The sequence below is a fragment of the Lineus longissimus genome, chromosome 14, assembly GCF_910592395.1.
Source record: "Lineus longissimus chromosome 14, tnLinLong1.2, whole genome shotgun sequence".
Lineage (NCBI taxonomy): Eukaryota > Metazoa > Nemertea > Pilidiophora > Heteronemertea > Lineidae > Lineus > Lineus longissimus.
This window is the reverse complement of record NC_088321.1, coordinates 8,757,688-8,767,875: the sequence shown is the minus strand read 5'-3', so window position 1 is coordinate 8,767,875 and position 10,188 is coordinate 8,757,688. Positions and strand designations below refer to the sequence as shown.

The following is a 10,188-nucleotide window of genomic DNA, read 5'->3' as shown; positions in this document are numbered from 1 at the left end:
ACTTCTTTTCTTAAAATTCATACATGTATGATGTATGAAGTTCAACTTCATACACAAGCTCAGCTCCTGCATCATTCAGTCCATAAAGCTTTTTACTTCTCGTGCTACATGTATGTAAAGGCAAAAAAGGTTTGACTGTCATTGTCTGCACTTAGACAGCCGCAGAAACGTTTCTTATGTCTTTATGATGAATATGATTGTCGAAATGTTTTCAAAGGATTCAAATTGTTATTTGTTGCAGCGTGTGTGATAAACATGTGTAAAGAAACCTTTCGTAAGAAGCCAGAAGAGCTTTACAACAATCTTGGACTGGGAGGTAAGAAACATGCAATTTTTAAATTGCCTTTTAACCATTCATGTCTTCTCCATCAGTTCATCTTCCGACTTCGTCATGGACAATTTGAACAGCAAACAGCAATTAGATACCTTTCATTTGACAAATGTTATGTTATTTCAGATGGAGGCCATCATAAACTTCTTGTAGGATGAGTTGGCGCAGACAGAGATGAAAACCATGATGAATGTCTGTGAGCAAGAGGTGGGTCTGAAATTTGACAAATGGTTGGCCTTATTGATGGTATCTCTCCATGAAAGTACAGCACATGATAGGCGAGAAACTTGAAGCGAATTGGGTTAAACTGACCGGCTGCAACCAAATACAGTGCCTAGAGATGATTTTGAATCACTTCATGCATTGTCCTGTGGATAGTCATAAAACAATAAAATACCTTCGTACAGAGATGGGTACATTTTCAGGCATATGGAATAATTTGTGCTCAGAGGAACGCAGTGGCACAATGTTTGAGCATGAACATTGTGATCGGGAGGTCCTGGGTTCGATACCCGGCATGTGCCACTTTGTAACTCTTACCTTCTGGATAGGCTGGGTAATGAAAGCTCTTTTAAAGCGCCATATAAAACTCCTTGTTATTATCGTTATTTGGGCTGATTTTGTTGGGAAACACGAAAATATGTCACTTGATTGTCCACTGCATTCTTATTATACACTCAATTTTTTATCAAAGTAAAGCATTATCATCACATCATGGATGAAATTTTATAATTTGATTTTCCAGGCTATGATTTGTTTAGTAAAACAATGCGAGGGACTTAACAAAATTGATGCGAAAATGTTCTTGAGGCAGTGTCGGTGCATGGAAGAAACGGAAACATTGGATTAAGGATTTAGGATTAATTAAGGATTTATTTCATAGTGAATTACACAATCACAAATGGATTACACACGTTCTGGATTAGACTAGTTCCTGCTGCAACTGACATTTTTGCAGGTGCCCACTCGTAGGCGATTTCTTGATGTCTTCCTTGGATTTTACATGATATTATGTCATTTTTCGCCAACATCGGGTTTTGGCGCCAAGACGTTTGTTCCTAGAACGGTTGATTTAAATGCCGAATGTGGTCAGTTTTAATTTATGTCGCTGGTGTCTACCCGAACAATTTTAGATGCTTTCTGCTGAATCTTCTACTACTACTGTTTTTACTGGGTTTCATCGATGTTTTTTGGTGGAGTGTGACTCTAAAGTAGTAGGCAGCTTGTTATGCCCCCGCCAATGCGTAAAGCATTGCAGAGGCATTATGTTTTACCGATGTCCGTCAGCCGGTAGGCGTCAGGCGTCTGTAAACTTTTCGTTTCCGCTCATTTTAACGAGAACGCTTTGAGTAATAACCATGTAACTTTTTATGTGGGTAGAAAAAGATAACGTGTACAGCGGGCATTACAGACCAATATCTCTCTTTCACGATGTCAACTAAACCCAGTCAGCTATGACACCAGCTGCCCGGGGTTGTCTGAAAAACACTTCACTTTCCTAATACACCAACTCAATGTGCTCACCGGGGCATATGCTACGCTCTGCATTGCTCTTGTTATTGCAGTATTTTTGTTTTTCCTCTGGTTCACCTATAAACTATTTTTCCAATCTCCAATCATGTTTGATGCTTTAGCCATTTTGTTTCAGCTCTTAGATAGTAGAAAAACGTGTTATTCATTATTTCTAGTAGCACAAGTCCTGGCACGAAATACCTTTCCCGCCAAAATATCAGTACCAAGACGTCACAGGGTAGGTCCTAACTGCAGGAAACGCCTTACTAGTGCATTGTTCCATGTGAAAAGGGTCACTGCTTGGAGAGCTAAATGGGGTCAACATCAGAAAAGTGCGATAATTCAGTATTTGGAATTTTTGGCTCACTGTTAGGGGAGTCTATACGATAGGCCTGTGTCCGTCGTCGTCGTTCTTCGTCTGTGTGGCACGTTTCTTAACCACGTGTACTATGAACTTGAAACTTTGTACACATGACCTCCTAGGTCAGAGGTACTCTGACACTGAATTTCGGTCCGGTCTAGTTCATGACTTGGCCACCAGGGGGCATAAACATAAAAAGTGTGATATGTCTCCTATTAATGATCCGTTTTCAATAAAACTTTTATGTAGGTACTCCTAGCAAGGATACATCACATATCATACGGGTTTTTGATTTGACCTACTTTTCAAGGTCACAGAGGTCTAATGGCGTAAGGATGTAACTATGGCACGTTTCTAAACTGCAATGACTATTGATCCCAAATTTGGTACACATGTACCCCTTAGTCAGGTGATCTCAGGGACCGAAGTTCGGTCCAATATGATTCACCACTTGACCACCAGGGGGACAAAATCCAAAAACCTTAAAAATGTGATTATTCCTTCTTGCCCGATTGCCACCAATTTGATATCATGGGTACATCTTACCACCATACAGTATATGTCACACAGGTTTTTATTTTGACCTACTTTTCAAGGTCACAGAGGTCAAATGGCGTAAATTGGTCGTCAGGCTGTAACTATGGCACGTTTCTCAACCGCAATGACTATTGATCACAAATTAAGTACATATGTACCCATTGGTCAGGTGATCTCAGGTACCGAAGTTTGGTTCGATCTGATTTGTCGTTTGGCCTCCAGGGAGGGGGCCAAATCCAAAATTCTTAAAAATGCTATTATTCCTTAATTACTTGCCCGATTGGCGCCAATTTTATATCATAGGTACATCTAATTCTAACAACAATTCAATGTGTCACCCGGGTTTTTTTTTATTTGACCTACTTTTCAAGGTCACAGAGGTCAAATGTACTGTAAATTGGCCATTTTGGGGAAATTGTAATTGGTTGGACCTACATCAAACCTAACACTACATTACATAATACCATGCTCTTCATCCATCTTTCCTCCGCATGAGGTGAGCACAATGGCCCTGGCCATTTCATTCCTTTTTTTGTGCAATTTGTTGATGAAAACTACTTATGTAGAACATGAGATGACTGGGCAGCGGACAGCTGGGTAATATTGCCCTTAATTATGCCTAAGGTCCTTTAATAATTTTGGTACCAACCCAGGTGCTTGAAGTGGTTGGAATACCATAACCTATGCAGACACGTGAGGGCCATTTACACGGAACCAGTGATCTTGACCGATCCAGATTATTCTAGATTGGTTTACTGCGTTTAACCTCTTGACTCCCAAAACTTGAAAATCACGGGATCCCAGGGTAGTCATGTGGTTGCTAAATTGGGTCAGACTTTTACGATGTATAGCGCCCGCATACAACCGCCAAAGTCCGGTAACGAGGCACCATCTACCCAGGCTTGCTCTAACTGACCCTACTGTACATCAAACACGCTAAAACCAGCAATAAAATAGCGTCCCAGCTCAAGGGAATAAAAATATCACTGAGACCGAGCTGTCGGTCGTTGGGAAAAAACATTATTTCAAAATGACTGACTGGTCGGTCACCGGGATTCAAGAGGTTGACTGCGCACCATTGGTCATTCGCAAGAAACACAATGTTTAAGTTTTGAATATAAAGTTAAAATAAAAGATTGAGGTGTGTCGCGTAATCAAGCCATGTGCGTATTTATTTACGCGACACTCGTTAATCATCTTCTGTAATAATTTGTTTGAGTAATCTGGGAAAGTTTTGAAAAATGGCGTCCATAAGTACATTTACATTCTTCGCTCATGCCTCATCTCAACTAGAGACCTTTGACGAGAGATAATGGCTTTTTCTGGCATTTATCTGAAAAACTTGACTTTCCTGAGAAACGTGACAGTGCCCAAGTTGTGGGGTAATTACACATTTCTTCAAGTCCCTAGATAACATTCATTGAGTTAAGTTGAAATCAGCATGACAGTGAACTGAATGGCGGCAAGAATTTCCAGCAAGTACTTGTACCGGTAATATTTTTGTCTGACAACAACCGTTTTTGGGCCTTTTGAGCTTATTTGACCTTATTATATATGACAGTAGTAGACAGATCAAGTTGTTTGAAATGACTGACATAATTTTAAAAGCCCTTGTCCTGCAATTGCCACCGTGATAATGTATCTCAAGTGCCGCAGCCACAGATGTACAAATGATAATCATGTTTGGCAAAATTAAATGTGTGGTGAATATTGAAAGTTCAAGTGTGAACACATTATGTAAAAGTGTGGAATTACACAGCGAGAACTGTATAATCCCAGTGAATGATTTTTATACATATTGAAGTCATAAAGACTGTGAGTGTGAATTTCATCCTGATACTCAAAGGCAGAAAGGGAATTGAAGATAGTGACAAAAATGGTATTTTTTCCTAATGTTAAGTCGGGATCGTGGGATTATTGATTTCTGCCCGTTTCTAGTATTCTGAGGATGTATTTGGTCATTTGTTTTGATGCATGAATGAAGTAACCCGGATCGCAATTATTTAAAAATTTGTGTAGAAACTTCATTTGTAGTAGAGTGTGTATATCTGTTACTTCTAATGCTTTTAATGTCTTGGATAAGGGTTTGGTGTGGGCAATGAGCAGAGCAGATAATAATAATGAAATGACCTGAAATCTATCGCCTTGTCTTTTATCTTTTTCACTAGGCTAAAGTTCATTTCTGTGACTCTTCTTTGTATCACAGTGACATCTCTGTGAGACCACCTTCTTGTCTGTTAAAGACTGCACACCAAGACATGGCTCCATAAGCAATATCTCTACGAAACCATCTTGTTTTCTCATTGGACAAGACATGTCTCCATAAGTGACGTATGTATGAGGACACCTTGTTGGCTGATTGTGACAGCAGATTGAAGACCTGTCTCTATAAGTGGAATCCCTTTGACAGCACACTAAAGACTTGCCTCAAAAAGGGACATGTCTTTGAGACCATCTAGTTGTCTAGTTGAGACAAGACATGTCTCCATAAGTGACATATATACGAGGACACCTTGTTGGCTGATTGTGACAGCACATTGAAGACCTGTCTCTAGTGGCATCCCTTCTAGAGCACACCGAAAATTTGCCTCCAAAAGGGACATCTTGTTGATACCATCTTGTATTCGGATTGAGACAAGACTATGTTTCCATAAGTGACATCTATATGAGGACACCTTGCTGATTGGGACAGCACATCGAAGACTTGCCTCCAAAAGGGAATCTCTTTATGACACTCTTGTTGTCTGATTGAGACAAGACAGTCATGTGTCCATAAGTGACACCTCCATGCGACATTTTGTTGACTTATTGGGAGGGCACACTGAATACTTGTCTCTATAAATATCATCTCTATGAGACTATCTAATTGTTTGTTTGGGACAGCACACTGAAGACTTGTCTCCATCAGGAATATAACAGAAAAGAGGCAGCGGAAGGGGCTCTTTAGATAATGGCTGAAGTTACAGCTAAAATCATCACGAATGTTTCCATTTCATCATATTTTGTTGGTAGGGCATAGATCTCAACATTATTTAGCATTCATTGCAAATCGACTACGTTTGGTGGGTTCAAATGGACCCTTTCAATATTGGGCGGGGTACTTTTTGGGGCTATTTTCAAAAAAATTCAATAAAAAAAAATTTACCATGCGATGGACATATATACCAGTTTTATATGAATAAATGATTGTTCCAGATCATTTCCACCAAAAAAGTATATTTGCCATATTCGACTGATAAATCAGGTACTAAGGGTTGGGGTCTTTAAGGATTTTCAGTTAAAGTCAACCGAAAAACCCTAAAATTACGAATTATAGTTTTTTTATCTGTTTTTGGTATGAGGGGATTAAAAATGATGAAACGCACTGAAAATGTTCAGTGTGAATTACAGAAAATATAAGGGTTAGATCGGTCAAAAAGGGCCAAAATAAGACCTAATGCAATACGCCTAAGAATTGCCTACACCTCATCCACTGGGACAATTTCCTGTTATATTCCCAATTCTGCACAGATCTAATTCAAGACCAACGGTCTTTTACATTTTTCTCGGTTGTTGGTGGTGCCAAACGAGGTGAAAATGCCATTTTCTGAAGGACAGTCACAATTTTGTCTTCCACATCATTTGTTTTTGTTAAAAATAACTCAAGTGTGGCTTTTGCATTCAAACCAGTTTTCCATGCATAAAGGAACACTATATATCTCCTTTGTAACAGAAAAACAATAGACCTTGGGATAAATCACAAATGAATTCAGAAAAAGTGTTAAAACAGACAAGGAGGAAGGATGTGACAAAGTTAAAGTGTCCTTAGCTTAAGTGACTTTATATCATATGAACAAACTTTTAATTCAATATAAAGCCATGTTTCATGTTATATTATTATATTTCCTACCTTTACTGAATTATCAATGCAGTTTTTGAGCAACTGGTGAGGTTATCAGGGTTAGGGTTAGTGTTGGAACACACAAAATTCACAATACACAGAAAAGTCAGAAGTGGGCGTGATCAGGGCAGCACCGTGATTCTAGCATTTTCTGCTCGTTAAATCAGACATTCTCGGATTTCTACTAGCTAGCCCAAGACATTGCGATGATAAAGGCTCTGGTCAAGGTTTAATATCAATTGATGCAAATTTTATGTTATGTTTTGTCTTGTTTTCATGTTTGATCTCCCTCGTTTGAAAAAGCCGGCTGACATGTCATGTCTACAGGCCTTTTATGTAATCCTTAAGCGGTTGGGGTGAGGAACTGGGTTGTTTATTGGGGTAGCAATTAACACCTTCATGCCAGCACCTCCCTAAAAAGCGGCGTCTGGTGCCGTCTGATTAAACTTGCGTTTCTATTCTAGCTGAGACAGCTGTGGTCTGTGTTTATACAAGTGCATTTATTTACACCTAAAATACATAGTCTCAGGGCAGCTAGTGCGCGCGCAGCTAACACGCGCACATGAGCCTGGCGCCTAACGGCCAACCCTAAAACTAACTACTACTTTTAGCGTTATTCCAATGTTAGTGCCCTCACAAACGCCTTGACCGACTGTGGTGAAAATAAGTCGAGCGGAAGCCAGGCCGAAAGGAAGGGCCTGAAACTGATAGACCTTTCCCGAAAAGTAAAAACGAAGGAATGGTTGAAAATTTGGATGGATAGGAACATGAAAATACCCGTCCTGGAGATCCAGCGAGATTGCCCAATTGTTGGGCTGCACTTCCGCCGCTACTGACCTGGTTGTCTCGATCTTGAAACTGGGCACCCGGAGGAACCGTTCAAGCTGGACAGGTCGATGACCAGTCTCCACTTCCCCGACTTCTTGGGAACCAAAAAGACGTAGCTGTAATTGCCTCGGGAGGATTGGTTATCCACCACCCTCACCGCCTCCTTCTGGAGGAGGGAGAGAACCTCTACGCGCAGGGCTAAAGTCCTGGCAGGGTCCACGGGAGGTACGACCAGAGTGGGGATTGTCGTCATTGGGGAGAATGAGGAAAGTCCAAACAGACGCCGAGGCGGAGCATGTCCAGCATGGGGGAGTGTTTTTGACACCACTGATCCCAGAAGGCCATGAAATGTCGCAGCCTTCCTCCTAGAGCAAAATTCGTGGGGGCGCCACCTGTAGGCGCAGGAAGAAGGACTAAAGAGTCTCTTACCCTTGTCCCCGCGGCCCTTCTGAGCTTGGAAGGGCCGCTTGGGCTACTCGCCGCCCCTCCCCGAGGAGCGGTGGCACTTATTGGTGCGGTTGGCGGTAGCCTCAGTCTCTGCCTGCCCTGGGGCACGAAAGGAAGAGGAGCCTCGTGAGGACAATTAGGGCCCACAAGGAACCTCAGGGGTGTCAGGCTTTCGCCTGACGGTACCTCTCCGCGGCCCAAGAAGAGGACCGCAGGCGACCTTAGGAGCAGGGGACGATTCCTAAAGACTGCATCTGGGCACCGAAGGTATCCAGAAGTATTAAGGTAGCAGGAAGGGTTGGGCGTTTGTGGTTTCTGAGTCTGAGGGGGTTGGTGTCTGTTGACTGTGCTTTAAGAGAGACTAGGCATGGCGCCAGTCTCTCTTAAAGCACAGTCAACAGGCATTTGGTCTCAGTATTTGGGTAAGTACAGAATCAAGGCAGCTCAGAGAGCAATGATTGAACGATGCTGTGGACAAGTCCAAGGATACTGCATCAGTTACGACCAACTTCTCATCAGAAAGCGTCACCACCAGCATATTCAATGTTCAGTTCCAACCTGTACCAGTCCAATGCACGCCTGTCATGGTCATCAGTGGTCAGCTTAGCGCGATATGGAACATTCTTCCAAAACTCAAGCGAGGGAAGTCTGCTCATTAGAATATCACGCGCACTGCTCCTTCTTGTCAAACATCGTAGTGAAATCGTAATGGAAAACGTCTGGCTTTGCGCCAGACATTGAGACTAATAAGTGAAGAACTAATAGGTAAAGAACTTCTACTTGCGCGAGACTGCTGTGATAAAATTATCATTGCAGAGACTCCGGTGACGTACACATATATTTTTTACAATCAAAAATGCCCTCAAAAGACGACATGGAATGATTATTTTATTGATATTTCCTACTATATACCTTCCAATTATCACTTTATACAATAGATCGGCGTTAGGTCGCATGCTTTTCTTTCCTGGTGACACTATAAAGCAAAATAGTTGCAACCCCGTAAATGCGCTATAAGTCCAATAATAAGTGACGGTGACCCGTTATAAATGTTTCGCCAGCTTCGCTTTTTGCCGCTACGCGGCGCTTTGGGCCCTTGCATCCAGGATGGAGTCATGATAAGAAAGGGCCGCTGAAAGGAGTCACCAGCCGCTGAAGACGTCAAGTATGACATTTTTTTTAGTTGACGGCAAAGTGATGACGTCGCGACGACACAAAATCCTCGATGCAAAATAAATCTATGATGTCAGAAATAGCAACATTGAAAGTGTTGCAAAAGAGAAACGTATTTCAACAACGCAGGGTCCTGACCGAACGAGAACATTTTTTGTGTAGTCTAGATATCATTACTATATGGGCAGACTGCACTCTCAGCCATCCGATATTTCTTTCATGCATCTTTCTCAAAATACACTCTGCAATGATATCAGGTGAGGCGAGTATGGTGTTATCTCATAAAAGCGTCCTTGATTTTAGTGAAGTTTAAATGAATTTTTCAGGATATTTTTTTGTTTTTCTGATGCCCTTGTCTGCCGGATCAGTGCACATAGGAGGGTATATGATATGAAACGGCCAGGGGCCACTGTGCTCACCGTATAGATGAATAGATATTTGGTGGTTAGGAATTCATCCTGGTTAAGAAACATTCTACATGTATTGTGTAAAGGTCAAACCAAAGTCAGTATGACATGTGATGTATCGTTGCTTGGAGTACCTACCATTAAAATGTCATCGAATAGAAGTCACTAATAAGCGAGATATTGCACTTTTTACCTTTTTTAGTTTTGGCCCCCTGGTGGTCAAGTAAAGAATCAGATCTGACCGAAATTCGGTGTCCAAGGTTACATGATGTAGGGAGTCATGTGTACCAAATTTCAAGATCATAGCTTGAGCGGTTAATAAACGTGCCAGAGTTACATTCAAACAGACAATTCATAGTAGGTCAAATCAAAAACCCGCAGGATAATATGATGTATCCTTAATAGGAGAACCTACCATAAAATTTTTATCAGAACGAGTCACTCATAAGAGAGATATCACGCTTTTTAGGTTTCCGCTTCTGGCCCCCTGGTGGCCAAGTCAAGAATCAGATTAGACTGAAATTCATTGTCTGAGGTCACCTGACCTGGAGGGTCCTGTGTACAAAGTTTCAAGGTCATAGCTCTAGCAGTTAAGAAACGTGCCACTGTTTTTAAAACAGGATACAGACAACGACGATGGACAGAGCGGTGTTGTATAGACTCCCCTACGGTGAGCCAAAAAGACAAAAAAAGCGATAACCAAGGCAACATA

General features: G+C 41.5%; 1 long non-coding RNA gene across 1 annotated transcript; it reads left to right on the top strand.

The window, feature by feature from the left end:
• On the top strand, nt 1–4,877 carry LOC135498786 (uncharacterized). Its single transcript, XR_010449135.1, has 3 exons — nt 1–316; nt 458–538; nt 1,077–4,877. It is a non-coding gene; the product is annotated as an uncharacterized LOC135498786 (long non-coding RNA).
• The last annotated feature ends 5,311 nt before the right edge of the window (nt 4,878–10,188 follow it).